Source organism: Cupressus sempervirens, chromosome 2 (assembly GCF_028749045.1).
Source record: "Cupressus sempervirens isolate cs-2001-9-10 chromosome 2, ASM2874904v1, whole genome shotgun sequence".
NCBI lineage: Eukaryota > Viridiplantae > Streptophyta > Pinopsida > Cupressales > Cupressaceae > Cupressus > Cupressus sempervirens.
In genome coordinates, this window is record NC_143119.1 from 73,508,156 (window position 1) to 73,522,269 (window position 14,114).

At 33.1% G+C, this 14,114-nt stretch overlaps 1 pseudogene; it reads left to right on the plus strand.

The window, feature by feature from the left end:
• The first annotated feature begins 3,681 nt into the window (after nt 1-3,681).
• Nucleotides 3,682-4,438, plus strand: LOC149571103 (uncharacterized; annotated as a pseudogene).
• Nucleotides 4,439-14,114: the final 9,676 nt, after the last annotated feature.

Sequence of the window (14,114 nt, forward strand, 5' to 3'; positions counted from 1 at the left end):
TAGATTATTTAGGATATGACTACAATTAAGATGAAGAAATTTGTGAAAAGGATTTGTTGAACATTGACGAGGTTTCAGCCTTGTTACAACATGAATTTGAAAGGTATGCATCAATGTGTGATTCAAACTCACCTTTGTTATTACATACATCTCTTAAGGATGATGTAGGGTATAATGTATACCCCTATGTTTGCTCTCCTACATATCAACATTGTTATTCTTTTGAGGACTTTCAACATAAGCATGAGGATTTATTTGAAGAAGTGAAAATTAGTAGAGACATATTTACTGCTGCCATAAGTGATGTTAAATCAGATTTATGTTATACATATGATAATGAGAAGTTGTTGATATCTCTTGATTGTGATTTAACACTTAAAAAAGAGAATCCTATGATTGATGTTATTGATAATGTTGAGAGATTAGTTGATTTTTGATCTGATTTGGATGGAGTATATGATAGTAATTTTTAGTTACATGAGATGAGGTTTGATGATTCATGTAGTGAAGTAAGTATTGACAAAACTACACATGAATCTAAAATTAAATCTTCTTTATAGGTTGGTAAGTCTTATACTAATGCGTTTAATGCATTGACAAGTGTCTTTAACAATTTCTTTGATGAGAATATTGATGCTAGTAAACTTCCTATTGATGGGAATTTTAATGAGGATTCTTTTTATAGGTTTGTTGGACCTTTGCTTGAAGACTATGATGAATTTTTTTAATGAGTTTCAATGATTTGGTATGTGATGACATGATACATGAAGTTTATTTAGATCCATTTTACTCTTTACAGTTGGAGGCACAAGGTGAGTTGCAAGTTTTTGGTACATGCAACTTGGTGAATATTGTAGAATATGAAGTTTTTGTGTTTCTAATTGACAACATGCATGAATCATTGTTGGATTTTGATTCTCACTTCATTTTTTATTATCATGAGCATGTGGATGTTTTTTCTCATAGTGAGCATGATGATGAAATAGTCTTTGAGTTTTATATGCACGATGAGAATGATGGTAGTTATTTTGTTTTGCCTCATGAGCTAAGTGAAGGTGTTGTTGAAAATGGAAAAACAAGTGAAATTGAAATTTGTGGCTTACCTTAGAAAAATACAAATGAAAATTAGGTATTTGATAGAGGTAAGAAGTTTCAGTAAGTTTTGGTGGCCTCGGGCTACCCCTTGTACAGTTTGTGTAGTTTCTCACTTTCAATAAAGCTACTTGAGAGAAGTTTTTGCTGTCAAGAGTGTGGTCTGCTTCCTCCAAAGATTTGAATCCTTGCCATGCTGACAAGGGACATGTATCCCTAGATAGAACCACTATTGGGACTCAAAATTGAAACCCTAATTTTGAGTACCATTAAAAAATCAAGCCCTATATGTGATTTTAAATGCATGTGTACCCGACTATACTTGTGAGGGCTAAGAGGTGTTTAATGTTTATAACACCTTGCATTCAGTATATCCCCTCATTCCATGAAGATAAATTTCCATTCCAAACCATTTTGTGAAGTCCCATTTTAAGCAATGACCAAATACGCATTTCTGCCTAAGTGTCAAACAGTAATAGGAGGCCATGTTTACAATTGAATACCTTGCACCTAGTAATGTTTGATCACTCGTTCCTTTGAAAAATTTTAGTGTCCATACTAGAGAGACTACTTCAAATTTTGTGTCATTTTGAATCTATTTGACTAAGTTTTGAATCCCTCAAAGTTGGTCCTTTACTGTTGTCATGCTGATGCAAATTATTCTAAATTTTGGAAGGCCCTATTTGACATGTTATAACTTTGAACCAATTGACAAAAGTGACAAAATTCCTTTTGTGTTTCATTTTAGAGGTTAGATCCTTTCTATGTTTTAATTTTGAGCTTATGATGAATCTATTTGATAAGTTTTCGAATGTGATTCCAAATGCAATTTGTGAAGTTTTACTGGTGTCAGCAAATGTAGAGTTGTTAGTACCCTTGTTCATGATGTCATAACTCAGAATATGTGATAGGTGAGATCAAATGGATTTTAATATTGTGTTTTATTCAAAACATACTTTAAATGTTCCAATTAACAAGTTTTGATGAATCCATTTGCACACTTTCCTAGGTCCATTCCGTATGTAAAAATTACTTTTCTGACATTGCTTCCAGTCTACAAATTTGAGTAGCCTGCTTTGACCACTTTCCATTTGCATCCAATTATTTTTCATGAGCCCTAATCCTAGATTTATATTTTTCTCATGGTAGTGAACAAATGCCCCAATTTTTGTTTCCCCACGTGTCACTTTACCTAGTTTTGAAAGCTGAATTTGAATGCATTCTATGGTTTTCTAACTTATTTGCTTGTAGGCAGTTCTAAGAGGGAAAATTTGATAGTCAATATATTTTGACTAATAATTCATCATGAGATGAGATTCAATAGGGTAAGAGTGTGTGAAATAGAGAATTAGTAGGTTTGGTTTCAGAGCCTAGTTATCTATTTGGATCAGTTTTTAAAGCTAGTTAAGGACCTCTTGGCATGAAGTTGATAGTTTGCAGATTGGTGTAAAGTGAGTTGAAATTTTTTTTTCTAGTGGTTGAATTTGTTTTAAATCAGTGCCAGATGGTGAAAAAAATAATTTGAAAGTCTAGGTGTTTGAATTCAATGTTTTTTTTAGCTAGACCCACTTTGGGGTCCAATTGATTCCATTATGTTGATAAGCTGTTAGGGAGTGAGATTGCTCAAAAGATGTTTTAATGATTATTATCATTGAATGTTTTGGTATGTCAAAATGGGACCATTTGGTAATGTAGTTATTTTTCAATAGTGTAAAAAAAGTTAAAAATCTTTCTTCTCCAACACAACTTACATTTGGTTAATGGGAGAATACCAATGGGCAATTCAAAAAGGCCATAGCATATGTGAGAATAATTTATGCTTATACAAATGAGACATTAGCAAAGTATTCTTATGCAACTTCATTCTAGGTTAAATTGAGATATGGTATCTAGATAAGTCTCATACAAGGACTTGGACTAAGTGAGAAGTTGGTATCTTCATCCAAATAGGGTAAACATACAAGGCTCAACTAGACCTATGTTGGGACTGATTTGTGAGGTAGATTGCATTAGACTGGATTGAAGTTTCTCTGATCTAATAAAGGGTAAAGGAATTAAATTTATTGAAGCAGAAATTGATGTGGACTTGGGCTAGGAGCAATGGATGCATCAAAATAAGAAACTAAGTAGGATATTTATAGACATGGGTTTCATTTCCTATCAACCAAAAAATGGGCTATAGTAAAAAAAAGTAAGTAATGATATGTATAGTCTATTTATAGATAGTATAGTATTCTAGAAATTTTTGAGTCAAATACACCTTGTTCTGTATGGCAAGTATTTGAGTTGATGCATGGTATTTTATTGCAATGTAAGAATCCATTAGAATTTTCATATAGCTTTATTGACTAGTCAATCTGGTTCATAGGCTTGCATAATCTTTTGAGGCTAACACACTTGATATCAAACATTATAAATATTATGATCATATGCTCAATGGTACCAATAGTTTGATCTTTAAGCCTTCTACTCTAAAAGTGAAATGCAAAGATGTCTTTTGTATGTTTGATTTCAAAGTCAATTTTGTCATTGAAGGAGGCCTTTTCATTTAGGGTGGAAAACCATGTGAAGAAAGGAGTAGAATAGGGCATGGATGACAAGGAGTAAGGTGGTCATGTAAAATAAAAAGACACCCATATTTATTGTTAAAGCCATAGAAGGACTAAGAAGTGGCAAGAAGGGGCATTAACTAACCAACCAACAAAAATTGGGTTTGCTCTTCTTGCCATTGAAGAAAGAATCCCACGGCATGGGTAGGGGAGGAATCGATCACATTCAATGTAGCATTAGAGAAAAAAAATGTTTATGAATGCAAACTATGTTTGACCCTAGACAAGAATGAAGGAAATTATTTGGTACACACTGAAGGAAAGAGACATCAGACAAATTTAGCAAAGCGTGTTGCTCATGAAGCAAAAGATGCTCCAACCCAACCACAACCAAATAGAAGGAAAGTTTCCCCAAAGGAATTAGTTAAATTGGTAGGCTTGGTTACAAGGTTACTAAGCAATTTGACCTAGAAACAAAGAAACACTCACTTCTTTTCTAGTTTTAATATCCAAAAATAGAGGAAGGCTCTTAACCAAGGCACCGTTGTATAGCTTCATTTGAGCAAAGGATTCAATCATGGGATAAATGATATCGATATCTTCTATTTGCAACATAGCCATATGATATTATTGCATTCAAGGTTTTGAGTACAGAGATAGACAAGGAAACTTCTAAATTCTTTTCTCAATGGGATCTAGGCACAAATTTTTTTACGTTACAACTATAATTCAAAGTCAAGACATTAGAATTGCTAAGCTTACCTCATCAAAGTGACCCTACTTATGATAAAAAATAGGGGAGCTCTCTTACATCTAAACTTCACTCTCCCTATATGAAATAGACAACCACGTTGACATTAGAGGAGTTGAAATGCATTGATGGAAGAAGAAATGAGTAGAGATATATTGTGCAAGGATAGTCTGAGCATTCAATGAGAAAAAAATGATAAACCATTTATCCCACATGCACTAGGTTTGGATATATTTAAAGGTTTAAATACCAAATGAATCATAGTGTTAGTTGTCTTCAAGATGTGGGCCTTTTGGAAGGTAGTTTCTTGCATATTGGGACCTGCATAGATGGCTAGTTGGCACAACAACTAAATTTTTCACCAACAAAGCAAAGAAGACCTGCTAGAAAAAGATGTTGGATTCTGGTAGTCACCATGTCACCACCAAAAAATGGGAGGTTTTTTTCAGTGGAGATATGGCGAACTCCTAAAAAACCATAAATTTGATGAGAAGGTTGTGGGACCCGAGACTCAATAGAAATGGTGAGGGCCAACCAATAGTTAACAAGTGGCATCATATGAATAGGCAAGGGATGGAGCTTGTTGGAAAAGTTGAAGATTCTGGTGGTCACCATGTCACCACCAAAAAATTGGAGGGTCTCGCCATAAGTGACATGGTAACCTCCTGGTAAAGTTAAAATTCGGTGAGAGGAAACAATGATCAAGGTGACCAATCAAAGTCCAACATGTGGCATTATGTGAGTGGCCAAAGGATATATAAGGAGATATTTAAAATAATATCTTTTTTAGCTTTGAGCATTTAGTTTGAGAGTTTGAAAAATTTGATTCAAAAAAATGATTTTCTATAGTTTATACTATAGAAATATTTTAATTTTTTCAATTTTTTTCTTTTAAACTAACAATTCATAGTTTGGAGCTTGAAATTTCAAATGGCTGTCAGAGGCACATTTTTTGCCCAAAATGTGGACTCCAGTATATTGTTGGAATTGGGAGGAGATGAATTTTTTGAATATGGGGTTTGAATTTGAACAGATGTTCAATTGTTTAGTCTATAAGTAGATTTGTGTTTTCTGGGGCATTTTTAGCAGAATAGGCAGAATTCATCTTTGAGCATCAAAATTGGTTATGGGGCAGATATAAAAGCCTATTGAAGCTTGAAAGTGGAGAAAAGTGACTCTGATAAGTTTATTTTGCCTCTAGAGATCATTTAACTAATTTTTTCTCTTGCCTTGATTTTAGATTTGGCATCAAAATCAATTATCTTTTCCATCAAATATTTGAGATATTTATGCTTTTGGAGGCCAAAATGATTAAGGATTTGATTTATTAGTTGCAGAGAGAGACTAGAGAGATTATTTTAACTTCTTGGGGAAGTTTTCCAAGTGGACACATGTTAGATACATAATAGATCCAAGAATTCATTCTCTTCTATATCTTTCTTTCTCTCATTTATTTAAGGGGTTCCAATTTTTCACTATGAGACCATTGTTGGTTGGCAATTTTTAGTATGTGACCAAATTGTTGGATCCATGACTGCAATTCCACTAAAATTTTTAGCATATTTTCTCTTGTATGAATAACAGTACTTAAGATAATATAGAAAGTTTAGATCAGTTAGGTATTTTTATGTTTTAATTTCATGCATCTGAATGTATACTTTAAAGGAAATGAATACAAATTAGTAGAATATCTCTTAGTTTCATTCCGATTCTCATCTCCTATCTTTATAATTTGGAATCTTATGTGGTTTAGGGACAAATAACTGAGACCCATTTGCACCCCTTTAAGGTTGTATGTCTGATACATTTTTTTGTTGAGACAAAGGGCCAAGTAAATGCTTGATGTGTTTGAGAGGATTGCTGGTTATTTTGAGAAGGATACTTCATAAGGATAAGGTCTCTATGAGCACCAACGTCTGATTCACAAAGTGATAAGATAGATTTGATATCTTGGTGTATGAAATATTTCATTGATATCATAGATGTATGTATTTGATTCATGGAATTTCCCAATAGATAAGACATTGATAAGCTACATGATCATTGGTTCTTATTGCTACATATTTGGGGTCTTGCTGAAATCAAGAACATTAATCAAATGTATTTCCCTTTAATGTTGAAGAATTGAAAAGGATGCCCTCACTTAGCTTATGAATTGCATTGTCCTATATTTAGCTATTGTAGATCTATGTTATTGCATGAGTCAATAGGAGAAATAAGGGTTTAATCTACTTTGTTTAGATTCAAGAATATGTTTAGCACTGGTTCCATATAAGTGAATTAGAGGTACACCTACCTAGGTTTTGGAGAGCCTGAAGTAGAAGAAGGTTCTGGCCTTATAGTTGGCCCGGTGTTTGAAAGGGTATGTTAAAGATGGGAATTAGCTTCCCCCAGATCTATCTTGTCTAATTAGGGTAATTTGAAGCCACAATGTTTCAAAACACCAACAAGTGGAACAAGTCAGATAGACACATCTACACCTACAACACAAGATCAAGGTGCAAGTCAAGTCATTGTGATAGAACATGGAAATCCCAAAGAGATAGAGTAGATACCTATAATGAAGGAGAAAGTAGCTATACAAACACTAGTAACCTTACCAACATCTGGTACTCCTTCCACACAAACTCTTCAAAAGAAAAGCTTAGATGTAACCCCATTGCTAAGCCTGAGTTCATCAGAGGTAGAAAAAGTAATTAAATATGGAGATGTGAGTCTTGATAAAGAAATAATTTTCCCCAAATATAACTATGATACAATGACCATAGAAAAAATGGGCATACTTCAACAATCCCTAGAAAGGAAGAAGAATCAAGAAATTCTTAGAAGGGAGCACAGACAGAAGCAAGCATTGTAAGATATTAAAGACATCTTTTTGGATGCATTTAGTTTGCCAACTCTAGATGAGACCAAGCCACTGATTGAATAACTGACAAAAATAGTGGAGAAGGTTAGTGATGCTGACCTAGATACAAATGCAAAATTGTTAGAATGATCAAAAAAGAAATTGCAGATCGAAGTGAATAAAAGGATATCAGGTGACATAGCACTAACACAAGTTACATTGGCAACTAAAGTTGAGGATGTGGAAACTAAACTGTGTAATCTAACACTCTTCACACAAGAGACTAGAGTTCACATATTAAGCTTTGAAAGTTAGATAAGTTCATCAGGTGCACAACTACTAATGACACTAGCTCAGAGTGAAAGGCACTTCAGGACTTTGCTTCAAACCTAGAGTTAGTTAGCTACATTGTCAATAGATGAGGCCAATATAAAGGCCAAATTGATTATTATTCAATCCACCTTGACTCCCCACATGTAAATCTTGCACAAGGAACTAGGATATGCTGAAAATCTATTGAAGAAAGACTCCAATATTTCAACATTATATGGCCTAGTCCACCTTGCTGCCAAGTTGGCCATCCAAATCAAGTCTTTGGATGTTGCATATGAAAACTAGGATGCTACTCTCAAGATAAATCTAGATGTGCATAAATAATTTTTGGACAAACACACAATAAGTGTATAGCCCATTGACATAAGTGTCAAAAGAGGGGAGACATATATATTGGGGGAGATATAAGGAGAGTGAGAAATAGGGGAGAACAAACAAAGGGGGAGATAAGAAGAATGGGAGAAAGAAGAAAAAGGATAGACTAAAGTTAAAATAAGCCAAGGGGAGAGAAAGCACAAAACAACATGAAATCAAAGTGTATTAGTTGAGGCATATTTACTCAGTAGGAATACAAAATTTTGGACATAGAAAAAATCTATCAACTTAGGGGGAGTTATCAAATTTTGAGGTATCTTTACAAAATTTTGAAAATTTGGAATTTTGTATATAAGCCAAGTTAGAGATATGTTATGCTTGTGAGGTTAAAGATATTAATGAATAGTCAAGTGTTTTTAACACTCATGTCAAAGGGGGAGATTTTTGATCTTAGATTGGTTTTGACAAGTGAGTGTCAACACACTTAAGTTGTTTACTCAGTTCATGCCAAACAAAGAGTATACACCGATCACAACATGTATATCATTGAACATACCGAGTCCATAGTGAGTGTCAAGTCACTCAAGTACCAAGTAGATAGCATATGCCAAGTGACACATGAGTTGAGAAAGTAGTGTATGTTGAGTCACAACATAGAGAACAATATATGCCAAGCATCAGAGACTTTGGATACTGAGTGACATAGTTTTGATATATATTTTTGTAATGGAACAAACAACTATGTATACTATTTTTGAGCCAAATTAAAGATGAATTTCAATATTTTTTTGATAAGGAAAAATCTCAAATTGGATTCCCTATGAAATTACATGCAGCCAATTAGAAAAAGTGAAGGTTTAAAAAACAAAATCGATGAATCTTAGCTGTAGATTCATCCCTAACCCTAAGTCACAAGAATAATTTTAAGGAGGATAAACCCTAAACTATCCATGTTGAAGAAGTGTAGTTTTCATGCAAAGACAGAGCATTCATGGTGACTAATGAGTTATGAAGTAAGATTTCATTGTAGAATTAGTTAGAGTAGAATAGAGGAAAAGAAAAGGATACAACAAAGAGACATTTGATCAAGAAGGATTGATGATACATCAGTTTAGAGGTGATCTAACATCAAGCAATCAAGTCAAAATCTCTTAACAAAGTAGTCCTGACTTGCTATATGAAATCCTCTAACATGGTGCTTACTTAATTGTAAGTTAAAGTCCTTTAACCAAGCACACTTCTAACAATTTTCTAAAATCCTTTAACAGGGTAAGACCTAATAGTCTTTGTAAGCCTTTAACAGGGTAGACCTTTCATAGGGTAGATCATGTTTCATGGTAAAAATATTGTAACCTTCATTGGATACACTTTATTACTGTAGTAGTGAAGATTTGTGGGTGTCATCCCCACCTCAAATTTACCTTCTCATTGGAGGGTTTCTCGGTGATCATATTTGGTGTTGAATGTGTGAATGTTTACTTGGTTACATGTATTAGATATACATGCTTTACATGGTATTTTAGTTTATTGTTAAATGTATGAGATGGATGTGTGGTGAAAGTTTTATGGGTCCTTGTGTAAACTACTGATTCACCCCCCCTCTTAGAATTTTACCTTTCCTATTGTAATTCCAACATAAAACATCTATAATCTTTTTTTCATTCAATGAATAACCAAGGAACATACCTTCATTGCTTCTTGCATCTAACTTACCAATATCACCATCTCTCTTTATGTAATGCTTCACTAAGGGTGCATGTCCAAACAACTTCATAGGGTTTCTTGTTTGTACCTTGTCTGCTCTGTACTATGTATACTATTGTATTGATTGCTTCTCTCCAAAATATCTTTGATACATCATTCTCAAACATCATGGCTCTTGTTGCTTTTTTTATAGACCTATTTCCTCTTTCAACAATCCAATATTGCTTAGGAGTCTTAGGTGCTAATAGTTGCCTCTTGATGTCATTTACTTCACAAAAGGTGTTCAACTAATTCAAGGTAAACTCTTCACCTCTATCTAATCTCAAATATTTTATCTTTAATCTAGATTCATTCTCAAATCTATTCTTAAACAACTTAAAGTTTTCAAATGCCTCAAACTTTTCATCAAGAAATGCTACTCACATCATCCTAGTGAAATCATCAACAAAAATCATGAAGTAATTTTCACCATAGAATCCTCTTGTTCTAGTAGGACCACTAAAATCTCCATGAACAATCTCCAATTTCAATATGGTAGTAAAATTCTTTCTAAGAAAGGGAACTTTCTTCTTCTTACCCATAACACATTATTTCGCACAAAATCAGTAGGCTTCACAATTTTGGGTAAATCTCTAACATCAAATTTACTACTAGCCTTCATAATATTATAAAATTTTATATGAAATTTTTTTCTATGTGATAACAAAATATTATCCACCTTTGCAACCAAACATGTCATCTCTGTGGGGTTCAATTAAAAAAATTACCTTTGGATCTTGTACCAGTTCCAATTAGTTTACCATCTTTATTCTTGATAAGGCATGTCTTCTCTATGAATTGTAATTGATAACCTTTATCAACCAAATTTCCAACACTCAATAGGTCATGTTTTAATCCATTAAAAAAATAGACATTATCAGTGTTAGTCTTTCCATTAAGAGTAATAGATCCTATTCCCTTGTTATGACTAGCTACATTGTTACCAACTCTAACAATTCCTCCATCATGACTATTAAACTTAGCAAATTTATTCATGTCACTAGTCATATGATGCAAAAAATTACTATCTTTGATCTAATTAGCTTTCTTTCCAACCTATGAAATTGGGGCTTTCTCTTCTCTAACTTCTATTTCCTAATTATTTTTCTTTTATAGGTACAAATCCTAATCTATCATCACTTTCACTTTGAACTCTTTTTTCAAACTTGTCATCTTCATTTGCATACAAATAATCTCTAGGCCTTCTAGACTTGAAAAATTATTCTTATACTTTTTCTATCTTATAAGACACTTAGAAGTATAATGACCAAATTTATTGCAAGTTCAACATGTAAAGATTATCTCACCATCTAGATCTCTTCTTACAAATTGGGTGATCCCTTCTTCAATTTTTCTATCCTCCTCAAATTTGGATCTACTACTACTAGCATAATCTCCACCAGTTCTTGCCCTTCTCAATAAATAAGGGTGCATACTTAATGCACTAAAAGATGTTCCCATTCTAGGAAAATCTCCAGATTGCTTCAAGCTCACTTCTTTTTCTTCCAATCTTCCAAGTAGAGCTTCTTTGGTAAAATTCTCAGCATAGAGAGTCACCAGCTCAATCATCTGCACTATTTTCTTGAATGGTGGTCTCAACATTTTCAAGATCTTTTAAATAATCTCATCTTTGGTTTTAGATCCATTGTAAAACTTAATTCCTGCAACAATTTCTAATATTCTACCAATATAGCTTCTTATAGATTCATCTTCCATCATCTTAGCATCTTGAAACAAACATATCCAATTATGTAATTTGATTCATTTAACATGCACATCACCTTTAAATGTAGTTTCTAAAGCTTTCCAAATACCATGAGATGTTTCTAAGGATTTTACTTGACTATATTCATTTTCAAGAAGAGCTAACAATAATGTTTCTCTATCAACCATATTGCACATAAAAATATCTCTTTTAGCTTCACTGTAGTCCTCATATTCTCTTTCTTCCACATTCTTCTTTCCATTCTTTGTCATTAGCTAATACCCTAGACCCATATATAGAAATGAATCTTCATATTTTCCTTCCTGTTGTCATAGTTAACTTCATCAAATTTAAGAATTTCTTTTATGAAGTGACCCATCATTGATCTCCTTATGCTATTAAGCTTTTCCTTTAAGGAACTAATACTCTAATACAAATTGTTAGAAAGTAAAGTCCACTAAGATAACTAGGGGGTGAATTAGTTATCCAAATATTATAACATTTATTAACCTTATTTATCCTTAACCGCATGAGTAATACAATCAACAACCATATAAATATACACATATACAATAACACCAAATATGTTAAATAGGGAAAACCTTGGTCAAAGGGAAATCCCCGGTGGGGGTGGTAACCACAAAATGATGTATTGATAAAAAGGTTATTTGTAAGAGGATGGACTATGTTAGGAGCCAATGAACTACATTTAGTACATATTTGTCCCTATTAGGAGACTTCGAATCCATTTTAGGAGATTCCAACCTTGTTAGAAGTTGTAGAAGGTAGGAGTACCCATTATCCAAATAGCTTTAGGGGCAAGATAAAAAAACACACTATCCAACTAATCTCTATATTATTTCTTGTAGAATAATAGAAATGAATAACTTGAACTCCTCTATCCTCTTGACCAAATAAAAATCTCTTTTTTTCTCAATACTATTGGAATACTTTTAGAATACCTGAGAGGGGGGGTGAATCAGTTATCCAAGGTCCATATGTATAAATAAAACTTTTCACAGCTTAGTGAACCCATAAATCATTTATCATCATCATGCATCCATAAGATTATGCAATCACTTAAAACTTGTAGGTTACTATGAATCAACTTGCAGAATTGTAAACATAAAATAAAACAAATTCATCAACACACTTGACATAATGATTTATATGGAAACCCAGTTTGGGAAAAACCACCAGTAACATGCTACTCTTTTTCACTCTTCTGAAGTGATTCCCTTTGAAAGGCCAACCCTATTAAATGTTACAATACACACTATTAAATGTGACCCTGTTAAAGGATTTCAATTACCCTATTAAGAGTGAGCCTTGTTAGAGGACTTCAGACCATTCACTTGGAATGTCACCTAATTAAAGGATTTACAAATGACTATTAGGTCAACCTTAGTCCAAATAATTTACCCTAGACTGATACAATTGTTAGAGAGTAATAGTAAGGCTTGATCTGATAACAACTTACAACTTCATTTGCAGATTATAGATCACTATTTTAGTCCTCCATTCTACTTGGCCTTCATAATTTTTAGCTTTGATAGCTTGTTCGCCCTTCAATAATTCACATCCTTAAGCCTTCTTTCTTAACATGCTAATGTAGTCTCTTCTATTAGGTCACTTGATGAAGAAAAACTATTGACTCCTTGTCTTCCTTAAGTTCTCACACCTAGCACTTTTGCTTCTAACCAACCATTCCTATAAATAGGAAATTAAGATATTTTCCCGCTCATTTTCCATCATACAATTTAGGGTTAGGATGGATTAGGTAGGATACAATGAATCTATCCCACATTCCACATTTCTTCTAGAAACTTCTCCTTGAATCCTCTTTGAATTCACCTAAAACCAGTTTACCTTGAATTCTGTGCCACTAGCTCATTAACCTTATCTTCCACCTAGTTCAAAAATTCCAAGAAAAAAAATTTGTCAGCTTAGATTCATCAATTTCATGATCTTTTAAATAATGTAGCCAGTCGACATCATCTAGTTTCTAATGCTCAACACATACTGTGTTTCTCGGCATCCTCTATAAAATTACTCAACACAAACTAAAGTTTATTAGTGCTCAAGATCAACTAAACTTTACTAAACATCCATTATTTTGCTTGGCATAAACTAGAATGAACTTTTACTCAGGTCCAACTAATTTTTTAATCAACTTGCACTAAATTTTCTCAACACCTACTCTTCACTCAGTTAAGATTAGTAGAAAACCTTTGTGTAACTTGTTCTTCTAAACTTTCTTAGTGTAACTAGCCTTTGTAACCTTATGTAGATTATCAATACATCATGTTATCTTTATCTTAACTGATTCTTGTACTTCATTACATAATCATAACTCAACCTTTCCTTTAGGTGCTATTGTTACATCTTTTGATCAAATCATCTTCATCAATCAACTAAGTGATAGTACTTAAATCATATAAGCAGTTGTCTTACTAGAAAATAGTAGGTTTGACATCAATGACAAAATAATGATTTAAACATGTAATCTTCTTCAACAATCTCCTTCTTGTAATCTAATCACAAAAATCTCCCTCTACAATGATCTTTTTCAATCTGATGTTAACAAATACTAGATCTTCAAACTTTGCATCCAATAATCCCTTGGATCTCTTACTTGCATTTACCAAGTACTTTGTATATCACTTTTACAATTCACACTTCACTCCTAAATCAACACTTTATTACAAGGAAAAAAAATTTCCTATATATCATATCTTCAAAATAATCCTTGAGTTAGCCTTGAGGCTTTCTCAATTAATT